The sequence below is a fragment of the Pleurodeles waltl genome, chromosome 8, assembly GCF_031143425.1.
Source record: "Pleurodeles waltl isolate 20211129_DDA chromosome 8, aPleWal1.hap1.20221129, whole genome shotgun sequence".
Classification (NCBI taxonomy): domain Eukaryota; kingdom Metazoa; phylum Chordata; class Amphibia; order Caudata; family Salamandridae; genus Pleurodeles; species Pleurodeles waltl.
This window is the reverse complement of record NC_090447.1, coordinates 336,484,089-336,507,269: the sequence shown is the minus strand read 5'-3', so window position 1 is coordinate 336,507,269 and position 23,181 is coordinate 336,484,089.

Below are 23,181 nucleotides of genomic sequence, written 5' to 3'. Positions count from 1 at the left end.
CAGCCGCAGCGCGCATGTCTGGGAATGAGCCCTCATCGGGAACATCAACAGATCAGCATCAACCACTGGGGGGCGTTGCTGTGAGAGACAGACGACTAGTGCATGTTCAAACGAGCACCAACGGCACCGAAACACGGGCTGCACACAATCCAAAACCGGTCTGAATGACAGGGACCAGTCACACTCCAAATGTTCCAGGAGTGTTGCTCCGAAGTGCTGCATCATGTGTTCATGACACAGCTGCGCTGATGGGAGCGCCCACATTTGTTCTTGTTGCGGTGGGACAGCCATTGCGGAAAAACAACAGCAACAGCAAAACGCCGGCTAATAAAGCCAAAGTGATCGGGAAACCCCCAAAAATGCTTCCGCAAATTGAATGAATAGCCGAAGGTATTAAACCGAATATGGAAGAGAAGGTGTGAACAAAACCAACACCCACGGCTTTAAAAAAATGTGCCAATCCAGCTGTGCTGGACGCATTAAATATACGTCCCACGAGTTCACCAAAGTGACTCGGAAAGTTGGTATTCAACAGGGACTGTATTTCTGCTGATGACCTTGCCACCTGAAATGCGTAGGTCTCGCGCGCATATGTAAGGGCCACATGCTTTTGAAACAATAAAGCCTTTAGTCTACTTAACTTGTCGAAATTCACCTTGGAAGTAGCAATGTGAGGAAAGATATCCGCTACCTCCCTTAATTTAGTGGGGGGAAACAACACATTCCTGCAGCAAGTAACGACCTTGGTGACTGAAACAACGTAAACTATTCCGGCCCGCATGCCACAACAGTCTTCACTATTGAGGAGGACGTAGCTGCTGTTTGAAAGCACCTGGAATGTGCGTTTAATCAAGGGGACCGGAACTCCCTTCAGATAGCAAGCCAAATTCGCAACCGAGGCATTACATGCCCCATGTAAGGACAGCTGCTTACAAATCATCGAATGGCTGACTGAAGTCTCGCATTCACTACCGCTAAGAAAAACCTCTCTCATGCCATTAAGACATCTGTACAAGAAGGGAAGTTCCCACACCTCATGTATATAACTATCTCCCAGTTTTTCATATCTTCCTACCGGAACATGTTTTAAACAAGAAGTGAATTGTAGTGTAGAAATAGGCAGATTAATAACCCCGTGTATCAACCACTCAGCTGAGGAAATCTCGGCCACGGTAAAAGGCAATCTTTCCAATTTTTCAATGTTAGGCATGACATAAGTCGCCTCCTTCTTAGCCATCAGTAGTTGTTGACGTGTCAAATTAAAGGGAAAAAATATCTCCCTGTCTCTGATGTGCTGCCACGGAACGCGACCCGCCTTCAGTGTCTGAAGTGTCCAACCCAACTGTATAATGGACCTTGTTTGACTTTGTCCATGATATAATGAAGACATGTCAGATCGTATAATGTCTATGGCAGAAGAAACAATGTTGTCAATGGTATATATTCGGTCAGACAGGGTGTGAATTCCATTATCCACAACAGCCAATGCCTTTTTCAAATTTTCCTGATCTATCTGCCTTAACCGGGCCGCAGCCTCTTACTGGGAAACATTCCATTTTCATTGTACACTTCGTACAAAAAACGTTTCCTACGTGGTGTCTTCGGGCCCGACAAAAAATCTTGCAAGTCAGTGTTATTAGACAGGAGAGTGAGATGTGTCTTAACTGCATCTAGAGTAGATGATTTTAACCATTGTTGACACAATTTCCTCACGCTATATGTAGTTATAATTTCAGCATGTTCAGGTGATATGTAGCGAGGGTCTGCCCTACTTGTCCTGAAACCCCCCGAGGAGGTGACAAAACGTTGATGACACACGTTGGTGTCTATAGGCCACAATAACCACCCGCCCGGATGTGACAATGAAGTGTTAAATGTACCATTCTGGACCCAGTCTGTAAGTTCACTAAAAGTGGCATTGATATATTTCTGCCAATCCTTCATTTTGGTAGGGACAGGTATACCAGGCATATTCAATTCTCTAATCGTTGCTAAGCCCAAACAGCTAGTCTGTTGCACAGTTTCATTTAAAAAAATCATTTGGACGGGAATGAGACATGCTCTAAACAATGTTTCTCTACCCTGTGTTTGCCAATGTTTTGTTCCCCAAACACTTTTCAAATCAACATTTTTGGACCAATATTCATAACCTTTAATTGACAGTCGGGAAAAAAAAGAATCTGAGTATATGAATTTCGTATTAGTCAACAACATTTGCTTATCTTTATACGGAGTTAACTTAAAATAATAAGACTTAGCATTCATTTGATGATGCCCAGAAAAATACGCAAATTTGTCAGAATATGTTTTAGAACTCCCTCGCGGGGGAGTTGGGCAATGCTCCCATTGCGTGTAGTCAAATATTGTCTTTGGACTACTGGCTTTATGTATAAAGTGGTGCCCATAATAATTATAACAAAATATGTCACCATAATTGTCTTTAAACTGGTAAACATCTTCATTCTCATAGACAGTATAATATTGTAACTCAGTCATCATGGAATCAACTGTCTTCACGTCCCAATCATCAGATACAATGCCTGGTATCACGATATCATTCATAGATAACTTTAGAACGTATGGTATTTGAATTATCTCAGTGGGACCGTATATATCAAACATTACTTTATCCCACACAATCCCATCCGGAATTGGCACTGCAGAAATGTTCACAAAGGACAAGTCTCTTCGAACCTTTTGTGATGAAAAATGTGGCTTCAACACCTCCTCCACCTGTTCAACCGCTGATCTCTCAGGAAGAAAATTACCATGTATCAACAGAAAAAAGGTAACGACAAACCCTACCTAGAGAAAATTTTTTATCATAGTCAATAAAATCCACAGATACCGTATCTTTAAGCCAATAAATCAGCTTACGTGGACCTGGGTCAGGTGTTGAAGAGGCAAATGAGTCCGATAGACCATCGTCGTTGTTGGCAAAGTACCCAGAGGCAGTTCTTGCAAAAGGTGCCGCCGTATTCAATGGAGGAGTTGGTGTTTCTCGCGGTGGTACACTGTAGAGAACACCACCTGCAACATCAGTAGTCATGGTGACTCGATCAAATGTTTCCAAATTATTTGCCGTCAGTGGAACTATTGCAAGATCATCTTCCACCCTCCCCAAGCTCGGAGAGGCAACAGTGTTGGTATAAATAACTTGGAGCGGAACATCTTCTCCACTAGTGAGAGGGATTCGGGAACTACTGGACGTTCCTCTTGGTCTGCTGTGCAGAATCGGCCACATTTTGTAACTTGACATTGTCAATGGAAACAAAGCGATTTTCTTTGGCACCTGGCAACGGTGGTAAAATAACAGTTCTTGTTCCGTGTATCCCCAACACAGGGACTGGTGCTCGATAAGAAGGGCTAAATTAATTTTTCACTACAACCTTTTCACGCACAAGATCCCCAACTCTGAGAATCCAACCAGTAGGCGTTACTGGCACATCCTTAATTCCTGTGGAGGCAGCACTTTTAGAAGAGTTATCTTCACGGAACTGTTGTAATTCCTGCAAAACAGTGACACGATCATTTATGTCAAAAGGCGTTTCCGCCGCCTCCACACCAGGACCATCTAGATCTGGAACAAACATTTGTGTTCCGAACAGACACTCATATGAAGTACGACCCCCCAGGGACCTTCTAGGCAAGATATTCAGTGCTCTCTGTACTCCATACAGGTGGGTTAGCCAACTACGACCCGTGCCTAAGACTCTTGCTGTTAAAGATTGCTTTAAATCACGATTTAATCGCTCCACGACAGAAGTTCCCTCGGGATGAAATGGAGACGAGAACTGGAGCTGGACCCCCAACGAAACCATGGTGTCCCTGTATGCCCTTGAGGCAAAAGCAGGGCCCTGGTCCGAATGGAACGCCGCAACTGCATATGTTCCGACAAAGACACGCAAATCTTTAATAACAGTTCGAGCGTCAGCCGAGCGCTGTGGCCATACCCACACAAATCTGGAGCAAGAATCAACAGCGACTAGTATATATTTGTATGCACTGTCCAGTGTGAGTGGACCGCAATTATCCAAGTACACACATTGTAATGGTCTGTTTGATATTAAGAGGGGCGTCTGCAGCGGGCGCTTAGCCGTGGAAACTTTAATTTGTTGACAGATGTCACAACAAAGGACATACTGCTTAGTCTCCTTATAGAGGCCAGGCCACCAATAACGGGCCTGCAATAGCGAAATCGTGGCTGTCACACCAGCATGTGCAGATGCCACCCCCTCATGCGCTGCATTAATCAATTGAGATCTTACAACTTTATTGGGGATCTCGCGTGCGCCTACGCCTGAAATTTTAACCTCAGCATTCAGTATACTTCCCATAAAGTATTGATATTTATTAGGAAATCCTTTAGGATAAGGCGTGCCATCAACCGTAGCTTTCATGGCAGCCAAAATCTCTGTATCTGGTTTGGAACTCGAATGAGTAACTGCGGCCACAGTGGCAACTGCCACTGCCGACTTTGCGGCTTCATCAGCCAAAGTATTCCCAGCAACGTGTATTCCAACGCGCTGGTGTCCAAGAGTATGTACAACATGGACTTTGGGTAGCGTATCCTTCAGGTCTGCTACCTTCCCCCACAGTATTCTGTGTTTTAGGGTGTTGCCCTTTGAATCTCTGAACCCATTCAATCGGCAGTAATGCAGGTATTCATTAAAAGACTGGACACAATAATATGAATCACAAACAATCAGTGTAAACTGTGTCGGATCCGTATGTTCTAGAGCTATCAATAGAGCTTTCAGCTCAGCCAATAATGCCGTACAGTCCCCTAATGTTTGTGTATAAGTATGTTGGGGGCAGAATCTCACCCCCTCCATATGGCCGCTCACTACTGCACATGCAGCAGAATATTGATGTTTTGTCCCCACCACCGGTTGCGCAGAGCCATCGGTGTACATGACTACTTGATATCGATCAATAGGCAACGTGTCAGCGGGAACTGGATATTCAATTTCATATTGCAGAAATTCCTGTGTCTGTAGCTTTGGTCAAAAATGTAATCTACATCAGTGGCTGTTAAAGACGTAGCCCATTGTATCCATCGTGGGTGTAATGCTTTCACGTTAGGAACACTCGCTTTCGTAACAGCCTCTAGGGCCGGAATGGGGGAAACGACTATAATACGTTTGCCCTGGGCAAGAGGTCGTTCTTTAATAACAGCCATCTGTACAGCAGTGAGAATTTTCTCTGTTGGCGCGAACCGTTGTTAAGCAGCCGAATACAAGTGAGACTTGTATCCTATCGGGACTGTCTCACCTTCATTAAAGGTGACATACGTAAACCCAATGGCCCCAGCTATCACCCTGATGACCAAATGTGTCTTATTGTCCCGTGTATGTAAATGTTTTGCAGCTAGGAGATCTGCTTGCAACTCTCGAAGAGTATGTGTATGCTCAATCGTCCAAAATTTGATTGAAAAATCAGGACGTATTAATTCGTATAATGGTTTTACGCGTGTAGCATAATCAGGAATGTATGTTCTGCCAAAATTTAGAAATCCCAACAATGACTGAAGTTTCTTAATCCTATTAGGAGGTTGCAATTGTGCACATTTTTCAAAATATTGTGGTGCTAGGCTCTTACCTTCATTTGACAACTCATATCCCAGGAATATGACGCTGAGGAAGGCAATTTTAGACTTTTTGAAGTTAAATTTGAAGCCAATTTTGGCAAACCCTACAACAATGCGGGCTACTCATCTTAAATGTTGTAGTAACTCGTCATCCGTGAGATATATATCATCTACATATGACAATGCTTCAGGGTCCAACTCGTGCAATATTTCAGTCACACGAGCCGCAAACAGTCCTGGGCTATTCTTATACCCCTGAGGCAAATGACAGAATTTTTTCTGGGAGCCTAACGCACTAAAACTTGTGAGGTCCCTACTTTCGGGTGCTATATTCTGGCAGAAGAAACCATTTGAGATATCTAAGGTTGTTTTGTACTTTTTCCGCACAATGTTGTTCATTAGTGCTGCGCTATGTGAATTTTGTATAGTGTACGTGTATGTCCGTTCAAATGTCTGTAGTCTAAGACTATTCTATATGAATGGTCCGGTATAGCTACAGGGAATAGGGGATTATTCATCGGCCAGAGACAGGGTTCAATTACTCCCTGGTATTCTAATTGTGTAAGTATTTCTCTCACCGGTGCCCTTGCTTCATGTTTTATTGGATGTTGTGGCTGAGGTTCACCTTTAATCGGAATTACATGATATGGAGAATCCCTATCCCACCCTACGTGATTTCTATATAAGGCAGGTGCTTGTGCTAGAGCCCATTTGATGCTATAGGACTCTGCGAGTTCCCCTGGAACAAGTGGTGAGAACGAAGGTTTAATAACCTCCTCCCCAACTGGGCATGTGCGAACAAAGTCAGGCGGCCAATCCTGTTCAGCCCGCAAAATGTCATATATCTTGACTACACGATCCCAAAAGATTGCGTTTATAGTGTGTTCAATGTCTCCTTCCAATTGTAAAGTCACTGTAGAAACATCAGGTTCAGAGACACGCGTATCTGCTGTTTCAACTTGTTTCATCAGTTGCTTTCACCTCCAGATGCTCTGGAAGATTCCGGCGAACTATTGTGACCTCTGCCGCGCTGTCTAACAGTGCTAGTGCCCACATCTTGTTCTTCAAGAGAACTCTCTTCCTGTGTCGCATGTCTAATTGAGACTGCCGCCACCTTTTTTTTTTTAAACTGTTGTTTTTTTTGTATCGGTTTCTCTTCCTTCTTGACAGAAACCTTTGAAGAGCGTTGTGATTCCTGTCTCGGTTTCACGTACTCTGTTCTCCGCTCTGACCGCCCTGAAAGGAACGAGATTGGCGTGTATCAGTGTATTGATATCTATCAGGTGTTTTCAAGCTATCCCTATTTCTGAGATTATACCTAGCCTGCGGGGTCTCCGCACTCGGAGATTCTCCCCTTTCTTTTTTAGGTGTCTGTTGTTTTTTCTCCCAGCGCTTTTTATTACCCTCAGGTTGCTGTTTAGTATCATCTTTACTAATTTTTCCTTTAAACTGTGGTTTCTGTGGTCTAGCCCCTAGGCTATCTCGACCGATACTGGAATATGTTTCCGCTATTTTTTTAGGCAGTTCCCGCTCCTGATCTAGTTGCGGGAAGTCACGGAGGCGCATACGCACCGCTAAAGCGACTGCCTCCCCTTTAAGATTACTTAGTATTATTGAAGAAACCATGGCAAAATTGCCCATCAGTTGCATTCCCAAATCTAAGGCTGGGGCAGCCCCATATTCGTCCTGAATCTGCTTAAGCACTTCCGGTAGATTTGCCAATGTCGGTGTACCGTGTGCTGTTGTGTAGAGCGCGGCAAACACCGTGCCCCATGTATTACAATGTTCCACTGTGGGAACCATTCCAAACGGTAAACACATTGTTAATATTCTATGTTTATCCTGAGGTCCTGTATTGGGAAATACCGCCTCCAGCTTATTAATTATTTGCGCCAGCCAAAATGGAGTCTCTTCCCGTTTGGCTGTAACCTTACTCATGATAGAGTGTACAGTCGCCGGGTTTATAACTGGACCTACTGCATGTTTTTGAGCTGGAGCAGCACGCGCTGTGTTTAGTGTCTGCATCACAAATTGTACTCAGCGTCTATATGTAGCCGTTAAGTCTGTATATAAACGACGAACTTCAGCCACCGGCATATTTGCAACCGCAGGATGTGGTGTATATGTGGCCAATAAAGGCCAGGTCGGACCATCATTACTCAGTGGACCTAACCTCACTGGTAATATTGTATGGGGTAGGGCGCCATCAAGCCAATTATTATGCTGTTGAAAAGATAGTGGTATCTCTAAATATGCGTACGCCCTGTACTGGCCAGGCGCGTTCGCAATCGTGTATGTGTGAAATGTTTTTGTGTTCCCATCAACTGCTGGAAATGTGACCCAAGAGTAAAAAAGTTCTGGTCTATAGGCTGCATGGGTGACCACCACAAACGTGACTGGACCCCCCTGGTTCGTAAGACCATGTGGAAGCAAATGCGCTGTGAGCGGTTGTCTCATATCAAGAGCTATTTGTATTACCTGGGGATTTGCCATTAGAAAAACAGTGACTGTTCAGAGAAGGCGCACCACAAACGGAGTCTTTCCTTTTAAAGTTCAAGCTTGAACAACCAACCGCTATATCTAGGATTACCTATATCGCGGTGGTGGAAGTCCTCAGTGCCACGGACGTCTCTGTTAAAGGAACCGAGGGATCATTATAATATATGAGACCAAGAGAGACTGGTGGACCCGAAAATTAGAGCCAGACCAAACGTTGGGGGCGCCATGTCGCGTAGGCTCTCATTATCTTAATGAGACTACTGGATTTTTGGGTGGCAAGATCGTTCACAGTGTGGGGGACTAAGTCTAACCCACGGTAAAAGACCCTTGTCACCCCCAATCCGGTTTTGCTCCGGCTAACTAGCAGTGCCTCATCTCTCCCAGAGGGAAGAGATAATTGGGCAGCCGAGCGCATGACAACCTAGGGCTTCCCAGGGAAGTCGTGGTCACTCAGATCCCAACCAGTTTTATCATACCCAACGTGGTCTCATATACAAATGACAGAGGCAGTTTAAGTTTTACAGATTGGTTTAATAAAACGACTGCATTTTAGATAACAAGGCGTGAGCCGCAATAACCAGAACCATACAACACAGTAGGATTGAAATAGTAAATAGGAGAGTAAAACATAGAAATAATGCTATCATAGTGCTACTAGATTACGTTCTCTCTTCTAAGTTCTATTTGAGCACAGCATGTTAAGCTCTAAGCCTGCCTTTCAGGTTCCCCGGGAGGACATCAACCCTCATACCTGAGCAAAGGCCTGTGATCTGGATCAGCATCTGCAACAGGGCAGTCAGCGTCTAGTTGTGGTTCCTTTGTCGGAATCTCCCTCTTGCCTGTACTAAGACTAGGAAGTGTTTTTATAACTAACACACCGGTCTTCTGAGAAACGTTCCTACGTAAGAATGTGTACTTTCTACGAACCCTAAAGGCTAAACTCCTACCACGTCTATCGGCAATGTACCAGACTGTATCCTTGACTGGAGCACAGAGCGAGCAAGAATGTATTGTTTGAGAACTCTGGTGCTGAAGTAAGCTAAACAGTGTGATAGAAGAAAATAAAACAAGACCGTGAAACTAGGTATTGAAAAATAACTGTGCGAGACTGAATAAAATGCATCTAGAACAAAGTGCACAGAGGCCTAATGCTTTAAGCAAACGTGCAAAGGCTATATTAAAAATGGCTACACTACAACACAACCTGGTAAGAGCCACACACGACTCCTCTTCCTGGACTCCCCTAAGTGTCTAGTTCTCACAAATATACAGATTTGCTAGGGGTTTCCTTGGCTGGCTGAGCTAGAGCCCAACATCCACAGCTAGGCGCATTTGCAAAAGTATCAGATTAGAGTTGGAAAATGTTCTGTGTCCACGTTTTGTTTTGGCTGTTTCCTGTCACGGGCCCAAGGCCTACCCACACAATTGAGGTACCATTTATATTAGGAGACATAGGGGAATACAGAATAGTAGAACAAGTGTTATTACCAATTGTCTTTCTCTGTATTTCTGCCTTCCTAATGTAAGACAGTGTGTAAGAAAGAAGTCATATTGAGAAATGCCCTCTAATTCTCATGCTAGTACAGGTACCCACAAATTCAGAGATGTACAAATAACGACTGCTTCCAAGCTCCATATCATGTGCCCATTTCAGAAATACATGTTTCCTTGATACCTATTTTTCACTCTTTATATTTTACCAAATGAATTGCTGTACACAATGAAAAACAACTGCAAGGTACAGCTCAGTTATAAGCTCTGGATAGTTTGGGTTCTTGAAGGACCTACAAGTCCCAAATACCCGTGCACCAGAAGGGTCTAGAAGATGTAACAGTATGTTGCTTTTCAAAACCTGCCATACTTAGAAAAAGTTACAGATCAAAACGTGACAAAAATGACTGGGTTTGTTTGCTCAATGTTAATAGGTTTTTTTTCAAATGTTGCTTTCCTTAGGAAATCTTTGAATGAACTACACAGATGACCCCTTGCTGAATTTAGACTTTTGTCTACTTTTTAGAAATGTATAAATGTCTGATATCCACAATTGGTTTCCAACCTATTTCTGTCAATAACTGGAAGGTGTTTGAAAACACAAAAAATAGTAAACATTGGTATATCTCAGTAAAATGCCAAAGCTTTGTTGAAAAATGTAATTTTCCGATTCTAGTCTGCCTGATCCTGAAAGCTGGGAAGATGGTGATTTTAGCACCACAAACCCTTTGTTAATGGCATTTGCAGGGGAAAAACAGATGCTTTCTTCTATAGCACCTTTTTCCCATTTTCCCCCAAAAACCCAACATTTAGCTGCAGTTTGGCTAATTTTCCCGTCGCCTCCAGGGGAGTCCACAAACCCTGGGTACCTTTGGAATTCACAGGATGATGTTAAAAATGACACATATTTGGGGACAAAAAGTTATTGGAGCCTTAGCCCGAACTACCCCAAATAGCCAAATAAAAAGGCTTGGGATAGGAGGGGAAAAAGGCTTAGCAGTGAAGGGGTTAATATATGTGTGTTCAGAACATATTTTTGTTTGGCTTATCCCAAAACTGGCAAAAAGTACAATAATTCTTGATTGACAGCAGATATGAATATGACAGCTCAATACACACATTATACATTTGCATTTTGTTGCTTCTACGAAATTAAGGACTTACTTTATTAAGTTCTTTCACTGATGTAAAAATATTAGCAATTAAAATCCTTTGAAATACTGCTTTATGTTTTTTTTTCGTTAAGACAGCCGGAACAATATCTTAAAGCAAAGAACAATTGTAGTGTATAAGGACTTAATTTCTTTTCAACTTCTGTTTCAAAATTGACGAAAAACATTCACATATTAGTTGACTTGTTTTACCTTGTACCCCCATCCAAATGTAATTAAATATATGTTTTTGTTTCATATAAACAGAATTAATAAAGGCTAAACACCCAACTGCAACAAGTTTCTATTCCTCTCTTGCTCAAGCAATCACAGAACCAGCAATTCTCCTTAACGCACCACATGTTATTTTGAAATTTTATCTCCTAAGGTTCTTTCTGCCTTCAGTATTCATTAAAACCTAGTTTAATAATGAAATACCTCCAAATTCCAACTTATTTGGAAAATACTTTCACCTAAAACACTGACATAACATCGATGCACACAACATCGAAATACAAAAATATCGAAACATTAAAATAAAATTAGGAAAAATCTTGCCTTCTTATATTTAATTAATAAAATCACAAATCTCGGAAACACAATCCTCATTGTTAAAAATACATTTTTTTACTTATATCGAAAACAAAAAAATGGAAGCAAAAATATTGTCACCTTTAAATAAGTATATGATTTGTCAAAAAAATTGCCTCACACAGTATCAACTATAATAATCTGGCCAAAATATTTAGATTATCATCAATACACATAAAAATATTTTTTCAATTAAATATATAATTGCAATAAACATTAAAGAAAATATACAGGTTTTAACAAAAAATTATATTACATCACCGGAGTAATTATAATTCACCTCCTTAAAAAATATTACTAAATACATAACAATATGAGGAACAAAATATATTTACATGAATTATACACTTCTATACAAAACCAAAGGTTAAAGGGACATTAGAGTTAGGTTCTGAATTTACTTGTACAAAACCATAGAAATTCACCAGTTAAAGTTAGAGTTCTTTCAAGTAACTATAACTTGCTCCCTAAGTAACTATAACTCAAGCCCTAGACTGCTAATGTTTCATTTATACTTTTACGGATGTTGCAGAAGTTGTCATGACTGCTGTAATGTGTGGGGTAATTAGCAGTGCAGTGTATTTTATTTAAAATAATAAAACACAAATATCTCAATCTGACTAAATGAGATATTAAAGTCTAAGAAACCTCTAACTCTTTCTCTCTCACTTTCTTTCTCTCCTTCATTCAATTTTTCCCAGTCAGACACTTAGGGGGTCATTCTGACCCTGGCGGTCCATGACCACCATGGCCGAGGGCGGCGGAAGCACCGCCAACAGGCTGGCGGTGCTTCCTGGGCTATTCTGACCGCGGCGGTAAAGCCGCGGTCAGAAAAGGGGAACCAGCGGTTTCCCGCCAGTTTTCCCCTGGCCCAGGGAATCCGCCATGCAGCGCTGCTTGCAGCACCGCCATGGAGATTCCGACCCCCTTCCCGCCAGCCTGTTTCTGGCGGTGTACACCGCCAGAACCAGGATGGCGGGAACGGGTGCCGTGGGGCCCCTGGGGTCCCCTGCACTGCCCATGCCACTGGCATGGGCAGTGCAGGGGCCCCCTAACAGGGCCCCACAAAGATTTTCACTGTCTGCACCCCTGCAACTCCGCCGGCTCCATTCCGAGCCGGCTTCCTCGTTGCAGGGGCTTTCCCGCTGGGCCGGCCGGCGGCCTTTTGGGGGTCGCCCAGCGGGAAAGTTGGAATGACCGCTGCGGTCTTTTGACCGCGGTGCGGTCATTCGGCGGTAACCGCATGGCGGGCGGCGACCGCCGCCCGCCGCGGTCAGAATGACCGCCTTAGGCACCCACTCACTCTCACTCAGACATTCACGCACCTACTTCCAGATCCACTAACACTCTCATGCACCCACTCACAGACCTGCGCACAGTCTCACACACCCGCTAAAACACTGATGTTTGCACTCTCACACCAAAACAAACAATCTGACAGTCACTCTCACCCCCAAATTTACCCTCTCAAATATATTCTCACACCCAAAGAGGCCACGGCCAACTCCTGCCGCGCAAGGTCAAAGGCTGATGTACAGCATGGGGTTGAGTGGTTAAGGGTAGTTGGATGAAAGGACTGACTGTAGGCCAGGTCTTGCAGGCAAATGTCCCTGTGCATGGGTGAAGACCCTGCACAGTGCAAGTTTGAGTGCTAATATGAGGATGGCTTCAGAGCCTGGCCGGAGGCCAGGCCTTTGTGGCTAACTGCAGTGGTTGGATTAACGTATAGTAATGAAAACTACTATGCGTTAAAAGAAACATAGAAATTCATTGAAAAAAACAAAGGTTACAGGGACAATATAATTAGTAAATTGATTTTTTTTTAAACATAGAAATTCACTGAAAAAAACAAAGGTTAGAGGGACGTTCTAGCTAGGCTCACATTTGAAGTATACAAAACCATAGAAATTCAGCAGTTATAGTTATAGTTACCTCAAGTAACTATAACTCATGCCCTAAGGTAACTATAACTCGTGGCACATCTTTTTTTTGTGTAACTGGCGGGGGAAGGGGAGGGTGGGTTCTTCCTTTTGGGGCGTTGCCTGGTGCAGTAACACACCACCAAATTAAGTAGGGGGAGGGTCAGGTGATATGGTGGGCAATTCCCCCTTTTTGGGTGGGTCACCAAGTGGGTGGTGTGCACCTCAGAGTGGGCACATATTCGAGCATATGTTTTGCACTCTTTGTGAAGGGCTGGAGGGGAAGGGGTGGGGGTATAGGGTGTAGCAATAGTGGGAAAAATTAGCAGAGGCCTCATGTACTGGGCAGTCTGAGCAGTCGGTCGTTGATAAGTTTATGCAACATATGCAGCCGGTTAACCAACAAGTGTGGCAGGGGGGACTAGGCTAACTAGCACTGCAATTAATGGCCTATAGGGTTAGAGTAATCTCTTGCTGTGCCAATGGAATATTAAATGAACAGAAGTATGGGGTCATGGTGACATTGCTGGCTTCAATTGTTTCCTAAATTATTTTCTTTCAGGAGGTACACTTTAAAGATAACAATCCTAAAATTGTTATCCCTAAGAAAAAATCCTATGTGTTTTTCAAATCTGCTGGATGCGCTATGCGCACTGTAGCAATATATTTTGCTAGATCAGTAGACTGGGAAGAGAAGGAAGTCTTAAGGGATAAGCAAGGGAGATGGATCTGGCTGAAGGTCAGTGTGTAAGCAGGCCCCCTCAACCTAGTTAATTATTGTGGCCCAATAACCAATGAAGTAGATCCCTTGAGATCTAGCCATGAGAGCTGAAAGACCCATGATATTTGGAGGGGACTTCAATTTCATACAAGACCTGAAGTTTGACACTTCTAGTAAAACTAAAAAAAACAGCTTAAATACAGAACTCCTTTGTTTATTGTGGTAAAGAAACAGGATTGTGATCTGGTTGACCCTTGGCGAGCAGATCATCCTAAGGTGATGCAGTTTACATGTTTTCATGCCAATTTAAATTCGGCTTCTTGCCTTGATTATTTTTTTAGTGACACAGACCCTTAGTCGGCAGAATATGGCTATACTAGCCAATGGTTTTTCTGATCATTCCATTGTATATATTCAACTGGAGGTTGAAGATAAAATATTCCTAGGCCAAGGTGACAATTTGATAAAACCCTTCTGTCTGACTAGGTCTGGTCCTCTGAGACTCAGATGTTTTTCAGGGAGTTTTTTTATTTAATCAAAAGTCTGCCTTAGTCTTTGCAGTGTTGGAGGCTTCTAAGGCTATATCTTGGGGCCAAGTGATGGCGTATAGCAAATTGTTCGGATAAAATCGAGCCAGTCAGAAGGCAATGTGGTTCAAGAGGCCTTACAAAAAGGGCAAGATTTGAGGAAAGGGCAAGAATAAAAATACAACTCATGACAACAACACAGAATATAAGTGAGTTTGTTGATTGGCAGGTTTTTTGCCTGGTCTACACAGGCTAAGCAAAACTCACAAGGTATATCAAAATTTTTAAACCTGGTCTTAAACATAGTTCAGATTGGAGAAAACGATTTAGCTGAAGAGTTTCTTCAACACTATAGGTCGGTTTATCCATGTGCCCACACAGTTTTAGCTACAAGTCTCGATTAGATTTTTTAGCCCAATTCATCTTTCACAATCGGATGTAGACCAGAAGGATAAGCTATCAGCTAGTACCACGGCACAGGAGGTGGCAGCCACCTTGCAGAGTATGCCTAGTGCTAAAGTTTGCAGGAGTTATGGTATGCCGGCAGAGGTATACAAAGTATTCTCAAAAGAACTCCTTCCTTTTTTGACTAAATGATTTAATTAAGTTGAGAAAGGTGCAGTAATGCCATCTTCCTTTAAAGAGTTGGTAATGACAGGTTTTTTTTAAAAAAAGATAAGCCACCTCATAATGTGAATTCTTACCGCCTTATCAGTTTGCTAAATACTGATTTTAAGCTGCTCGCAAAAGTATGGGGATCACACCATATTAATCTAAATCAAACATTGATTCATCATGACGGATAGTTTTCCGCTGAATAGGTGGATGGCGACAAACACTCATTTTTTGGTAGAGGCTATCAACTTTTTCTTCAATCAACAAGAAGCAGAGAAAACGATAATGTGTGATGCAGAAAAGGTGATTCACTTGGTGAACGGGGATGCTTTATTCTTTACTTTGAAAGGATTTTGTATTCCAGATCGCGTAGTGATTATGCCGCGAAATCAATACAAGGGCGCCCAAGGCGTGCGTCATTATCAATGCAGAAGAAGCGAGATCTGTTGCGATCAGTCGAGGCACTTGGCAAAGGTGCCCGATGTCACCTATTCTCTTTGCCCTAATTACTGAGCCCTTGGTGCCAAGAATTCGGTGTGCTGCTCTTATCCTGCCCCCGGTAAAAGGTATGTCCAAGATTAAACTCTTTGACGATTATTTGATTCTTTATTTGAAAGCCAATAGGGCGAATTTTCAAAGCGCTATAGATTTAATACAAGAATGCACAAGATGAGGGGGACATAAGATCAATCCTTGTAAAACGGAGTCTCTTTTGTTTAACGCCGGTCGTCAGTACTGCTTTCAGACTGGCTGGACCAGAATAATATACACCGCCCAGTCCGTTATCTGGGGATCTATGAAACCAATAACTCTTCAGATCGGTTCCTTCTGAATTATAGAGCTATGCTAGGTAAAGTTAAAGCTCTTTTCGCTATATGAGCGCTTCTTCCATTGACACTAATTGGGAGAGTGTCTCTCGTTAAAATGTCCATTTTGCCTTTATTTCTTTTTCTTTTTTGAAACTCGACCATAAAAAATAATTAGGCTTTTATCCAGGGGTTAGATTCTGTTACTATTAGATTTCTGTGGAAGGGCAGATCTTCGCAGGTAAAATATTCAACCCTCCAGTAAGATAAGGATCAAGGTGGATTGGGGCTACGAGACTTCTCCACCTACCAGGCTGCGTGGCTAGAAAGCACAGTCCACTTTGGAAAGAATTCTGATGAGCTGAAACATTTATTAAAGGTTAGATTGGGTCAAAAGTTAGGTGTGAAGTTACCTGTTTTTCTGAAGATGGCTAGGTTTCCGAAAAGGACGAGATAGAAGGTGCTTGTTGATTCAGCAGCTACATTAAAGCACTTTTTGAAAGCAAGACAGGTGCCGGCCTGTTACAGGTTTGTTCAGCTATGTGACAGCAATATTGTAGGAATGCAGATCTCTAGATCTGCGCTTAGTTTCCGGAATTCGTGTGGGTACTCCATATTAGGTGATTTCTATATCATCAAGCAGTCAATAACTTGGGAGGAGATGCAGCAGCACTCAGGAGCATCGTGCCATGGCTTCTGATATGAGTTTTTGCAGATCTCAAGATTCCTTGCAAGCAATTGCCAGGCAAAGAGCGATTTAACTCAGGCCCTGCTCATGCTGCTTTTACACTCTAAATTAACGGGGGTTGGTAATTGGTATATGGCCCTTCAGAAGTTTTCTGATTCTCCCTTTGTTAGCGATCAAATTGGCAGCCGGGCGACCCCGAGTGACTTGGAGCATATCTCTGTGGTAGGGCACAGGTCTGTTAGAGTCGCAAAGTTTGAGTATTTTATTTTGTTTCAAGATGGTTGGCGTATTATACCCCATATGTAATTTCTGAATTGTTTCAGGGCATTCCAAATCGGTGTTCTATATGTGCACAAGATGACAAAGTGGATTGGTTACATATTTGTTATCTTTGTCCTAAGCTGTCTGTTTTGGCAGGGAGTATCTCGTATTCTTGGTAAAAGTTTACAGACTGAGTTTGCACCAGAAGCCATGTTCGCTTTATTTCGGGTGTCCCAAGCTACTAGGAAATTAACTATGTGTGCGCAATACGTAGTAGCAGCAGCTCTATCAATTGCCCGATCTCTGACCACACAATACTGGAGGTCCACCAAAGTACCCACGGTCAAAATTCAGCTAGATAAAGTAAAGAGAACATAGGCCTCTGAGGAGGCATATGATCAGCAGAGGGCAGCTTCAGAGAGGAATACAAGCATGTGGACACTCCTAGACACATATGCCAACAGCTTAGATGAACAGCATATTTTACTGCAGTTTGAACGATGGCGCTAAGAAGCATAACTTGATAATTTTATCTTGGCGATGTCTGTCTTGCCCGGTTGAACATAATCACGCATTTCAGCTCTTGCTTGTATTTTATAGCCTGGGCTAGGCCCAAGAACTGCTAATGCACTTCATGTTTGCCAGCTTTAGGCATAATTGGACTGGATTATACTGTTCGATACTGTGATTTATTAAATTGATATTTAGCCATGCACTTTAGCACTTTAACACTTTGTAGGCTGCTTGGTTCTATAGAAGTACTACTGCAATTTTATAATAGGCTACGGATATCATTGGATTTGATGATACTGTTTTTTTATATGTCTAAATTAGCCAAATGGTCATTCTACTCTTCTGTACTTTATTGTACATAAGTTGTTTGCTTCCACACCTCGGTCACTGCTACAAGAACTGTCTATGTAATTTTATTAAATAGTGGTCTTCGTAACAATTAGATCAAATATTTGAGAGATTTTTTGCCTATATGGATTCACTTTTGATTATTTCTGTGCTGCTCTAGAATGCACTTTAGATTTTTATGCACTTTATTCATGCAGCAACTGCGACTCATTTGCTATATCTTTTTGGAGTACACACTAGTGTGTTTTTCTGTATTACATGCATCTTTTAGCATTGTGCATACGAACAGCTAGCAATATTGCTTTAGCAATAGAATACGTGCTTACAATGTTATTTGTTCTACAAGTAAAGTGGATGTTTCATTTGCAATTAAAGGCCTGTGTTTTTGATTGACGAGATGCCTTTGCTCAGATTATAAATAAATTGGTAAAAGAAAATCTTGCAAAGTAAGAAAAACATATGTTTAATCTAAAAATTACTTTTAAACAAAATTGTAAAATGACAAATAATTAACAAAATACTTTGCAAATTCTATCTCTTTACATCTACTTACTAAACAAAAATATTACACCTTTGAGAAAGTGTTATTTTGGAAAAAAACAGCGCCAATGACAAACCAGAAAAAAGTAAGCATATGTAAATTAAAACAGTATTAAACCTACCAACGTCAACCTCTACAAATGACCAAAAATATAAACATGTAAAAAGAAACTGACATTCTTTGCTCTACATTATAACACCCCCAACAGAAAAGCTGCAATAAGTATGAAACATCTAAGAAGTACATACATGAAAAGGTAAATAATAAAAGCAGTTGCATAAGTTTATATGAAAATAACAAACGTAATTTGTTTTATAATTGTAATTATTCATATAATTTTCAGACATAACAGAAATAGCAAGATACTTAATGTCCCAGAAAAGAAAGCAATTACTAAGTTATATAGGCTAAACCTGCTACCAAGAAACTACATCAATGTAAAATGTGAATTGGAAATGTACTAAATGTTACTCTAATGTATGCTATGGGAGGGTCACTACAAAAGATGATGTTGTATATTAATGCAAGGGAGCCCAACCACTCCCCAAATGTTACATGAATAAAAGTAAGATAGGTATTGCAGGGTATAAGAAAGGCAAGTACTAGTTCCCAGGACCCCACAACAAATATCCAAAGAGATATAGGGCCAGATGTATCAAAGGGTTTTACCCATTTTGTGTCTTTGGGAAAATGTGTTCATACAGATGGCCCATACTCCCTAAAGACCCTGAGCACATCAGAGGCTACCTATCCCCTAGACTAGCTTTAAAACACATAACTCCATGAACTAAAAAAGCCACCATCAAATCCCTCCTGCCTCTAGATGATACCAAGATATCAAAACAACTGAACACATAAAAATCACATATAATGAGAAACCTTTCCTAAACTATGATAGACAAATACTAATATTTTCTACAGCAGGTAACTGCAGCAGATAACTTAGTAAAGCTAGGTCATTGTTAAACCTGGATGATGGATGGGACCTTCAAAATGTGCCCTAAACCATTCATGATAAATATAAAAACAAATATATCTTTTTGATTATGCCCTTTCATCAAATAAACAAAGTAGCACAAACTATGAACTCTTAAGCCACATAAAAGATACAAAAATAACTACTACCTACAAAACAAAATACTAGACATCTCAGTCACGACTGAAATCATTAAAAAAGTTTACCCGGACACAATCATACAAGGCTGTTACTACCATTTCAATCATAGCATATGGTGGCACTTCCAATACTCTGCGCTAAGTGTGGGATATGCTACAAACAGTCAGATGTCTTTTCTATCCACAAAACAAGCACAAACTAAGCCCGCTAAGGGATTATTAAGAAGATATTGCATTGGCAGACTACATTGCTCTGGACGTAGATGACAACCCAAATTCAAAATCCACTATGAAATTTTTATGACAGCACCGTGGCACAGGAAGCCAAAAAAACAATGCAGTGGAAGGATGACACTGTGCCTTCCAATCCACACTAGGCAGAACACAACCTACAATCCATACATTTGTAGCAGCATTACAAAAAGAGAAAAGCTACCAACAACAATGAATGGAACAAACAAACCAAAATAATGTATGACATGCTGCAATTTGAAGTAAAACCCTTCATAAACAAAAAAGAAGTAAATAACTTAGAAATAATAGCAAAAAGCATAATATAAAATAAAAACTAACCTACAAAACTCAACATATAACAATATCTTAACCAACATTACAAATAATTCTTTATATAAATAACAAACAATATTTTATTACTTTTGTCAAAACATTAAATAAACCTTCAATCTTAAATCAGACTGATAAAATGAAATAATATATATTAGTTATATAAAATATCTAAACCTCAAAAAGCTCAAAGAACAAACTCAATCCATTACATAACTTAATTACAACACATAAAATACACAATTCCAAATAACAATCGCATAACAGTTGCATAAAAAATAAAATATAAAATTTCCCCTCCAAAACAAATAAATAAAATATGCCTTACTGTTCTGCAGCTACAGCAGTAGCATTATTGCAAAAATAAAACCAGTCCAATGGACATCCATCAAAGCAATTCAAACTATCCAGGAACCACAAAAAAAGTGTTTGAAAAAGAAGTTCTCCTGGAAACCCCAACAAAGGTAAATCCGAATGCCTGTAGGATCCATTCGTAGAGAAAAACCTTCAAAGCAAAACAGAAAACATACCCGCAAAATAAACTTGCATCCCTAAAGTACATATATATTACAAGTAATCATCAAAAAGAAAGTAACATGACACACTATCACATAACATATTAAAGCATTACTAAAACAGTGTGTGAAAATGCAAATTAACACACTAGTGAGAAACATTGGACCAGATTCACAAAGGTAAACTTAGAATTTTGTTCTAAACTTAGACCAAAAGTCTAAGTTTATGTTAGAAATAGGGTCTCTGATTGGCAGTCAGTTTGCATTCTGTCCAAGCAAGGACCATCTCTGTAGTCAGGGTAAGGGAGATACACACCTATGATAACCCCTACTTACCGCCTTGGTAGATTGACACAAGCAGTCAGGCTTACCTCAGGAGCAATGTGTAAAGTATTTGTACAATCACACAGAGTAACACAGTGAAAACAGCACAAAGGGACTAAACACCAGTTTAGACAAATAGCCAAAATGTATCTGAGTAAAACAAGACCAAAATGGCAAAAATCCATCATACATAAGCAATGTTAAGAATTTTCAAAGATTAAACTTTAATACATCACTTAGAAACACAAATACTTCAATTTGGTGTTATCACGGTGTCATGTGGGAGTTGTTCTCAACAATCCGACGTCAATGGCACTGGTTATGGAGTCACACGGACCCCCAGGTACAGTGCCTTGTGAGAATGAGTAAACAACCCGGTGCACGGAGTAGGGGATCGAGACGTCGATGGCTCCGGTCCGGCGTCGGTTCAAGAGCTGCAGAGCAGAGGAGCAGAGGCGTTGGTGCGAGGCGTCAGGTCCTTGCTGCAGAGTGGTAGAGTTGAGGCAGCATTGGTGCGAAGTATCAGTTCCTTACGCTGTGGCTGGGTCAATGTCTGGCGGTCAAGACGCGGTGGGGTGACTTCACAGGGTTGCAGTCATGCCAGAAGGTTGCATGAGCAGAGCGGAGTGTCACAGACATCGATGTCACAGCACTTCGAGACTCACGGAGTCGTGGACTTCAGCAAGGCTGCAGTGGCATCAGGCCTGCAGGGTCGGTCAGGCTCGTCACACTCCAGTGGGGACTACGGCTTCAGTTGAAAGTGAAGGCGCAGGATCTGGCAGTGGCGTCAGTTCAGGCATCGTACAAAGTCAGTGCATTTGGTTTTTCACCAGCTTTCACTACCCAGGGCCCAGAAACTGGAGTAGGCGCCACCTGGCAACTTAGTCCAAGGACTTGAACCCAGAGGCTGGTATGTGAAGTCTTTGATGTCTCTGAGACGTCTTCACAGGAGGCAAGCTCAGTCCAAGCCCTTGGAGAAACTTTACAAGCAGGATACACAGCAAAGTCCAGTCTTTGGCCTCTCTAAGGAAGAAGCAGCAACTGCAGGCCAACCCAGCAAAGCACATACAGCAAAAGGGCAGAACTCCTCCTCCAGCTCTTAAGCTCTTCCCCTTGGCAGAGGTTCCTCTTGATCCAGAAGTGTTCTAAAAATCTGGGGTTTTAGGTCCACTATTTACACCCCGTTCTGCATTTGAAGTAGGCAAACCTCAAAGGAAAGTCTGTTGTTGACAAGATCCTGCCTTGCCCAGGCCTGGCCACAGACACTCACTAGGGGGTTGAAGACTGCATTGTGTAAGGCCAGGCACAGCCCTTTCAGGTATAAGTGTCAGCCTCTCCCTCCCCACTTTGGCCCAGGAGACTCATCAGGATATGCAGGCTATACCCCAGCTCTCCCCCAGGTGTCACTCTCTAGGGGGAATTCACAACAGTCCAACTGTCAGTCTGACGCAGACGTGGAATACACAAGCAGGCAGAGGCACAGAATAGTTTAAGCAAGAAAATGCCTACATTGTAAGAGTGGCATTTTCAAAGTAACAATCTAAAACCCAACTTTACCAAAAGATGTATTTTTAAATTTTGAGTTCAGAGACCCCAAACTCCAAATCTCAATCTGCTCCCAAATGGAAACTGCACTGAAAAGTTATTTAAAGGTAGTCCCCATGTTAACCTATAAGAGAGATATGCCTTGCAACAGTGAAAACTGAATTTGGCAGTATTTCATGGTCAGAACATGTAAAACACATCAATACATGTCCTACCTTTAACATACACCACTCTCTGCCCATGGGGCTAACTAGGACCTACCTTAGGGGTGCCTTACATGTACACAAAGGGATGGTGTGGGACTGGAAAGTAGGTACACTTGGAGGCAGAATTGGCAGTTTACAACTACACACAAAGACACTGCTTTGGCAGGTCTGAGCCAGGTTTACAGGGCTACCCATATGGGTGGCACAATCAGTGTTGTAGGACCACTAGTAGCTTTTGATTTACAGACCAAGGGCACCTCTGGTACACATTACTAAGGAGTTACTAGTAAATAAGATATGCAGTGGTGAGTGTGTACAAAAAAACAGCAAAAACAAAGTCCAGCACACAGTCACAACATAGGAAGCAGCGGCAAAAAGACTGGGGAGACTACACCAAGGATGCCTGGCCTAACAGTTTACAACTTTGGGAATTCACAAAGAGCATTTATGATTACTATCTTTATGTCCGCACTTGGGGTGGAGGTCCAGTTCTCTCTAAAGTATCCCATATATTTTTAAAAACAGGTCAGAAAATCTTCTTCCTTTCTTCGAAGAAGAATACACAGTCTATCAATAGGTGTCTCATTGAGTATTTTCTAACCTGCTTACAAGGACCGTGACCATGGTTCTCGGCTATTTTTACTTTTAGC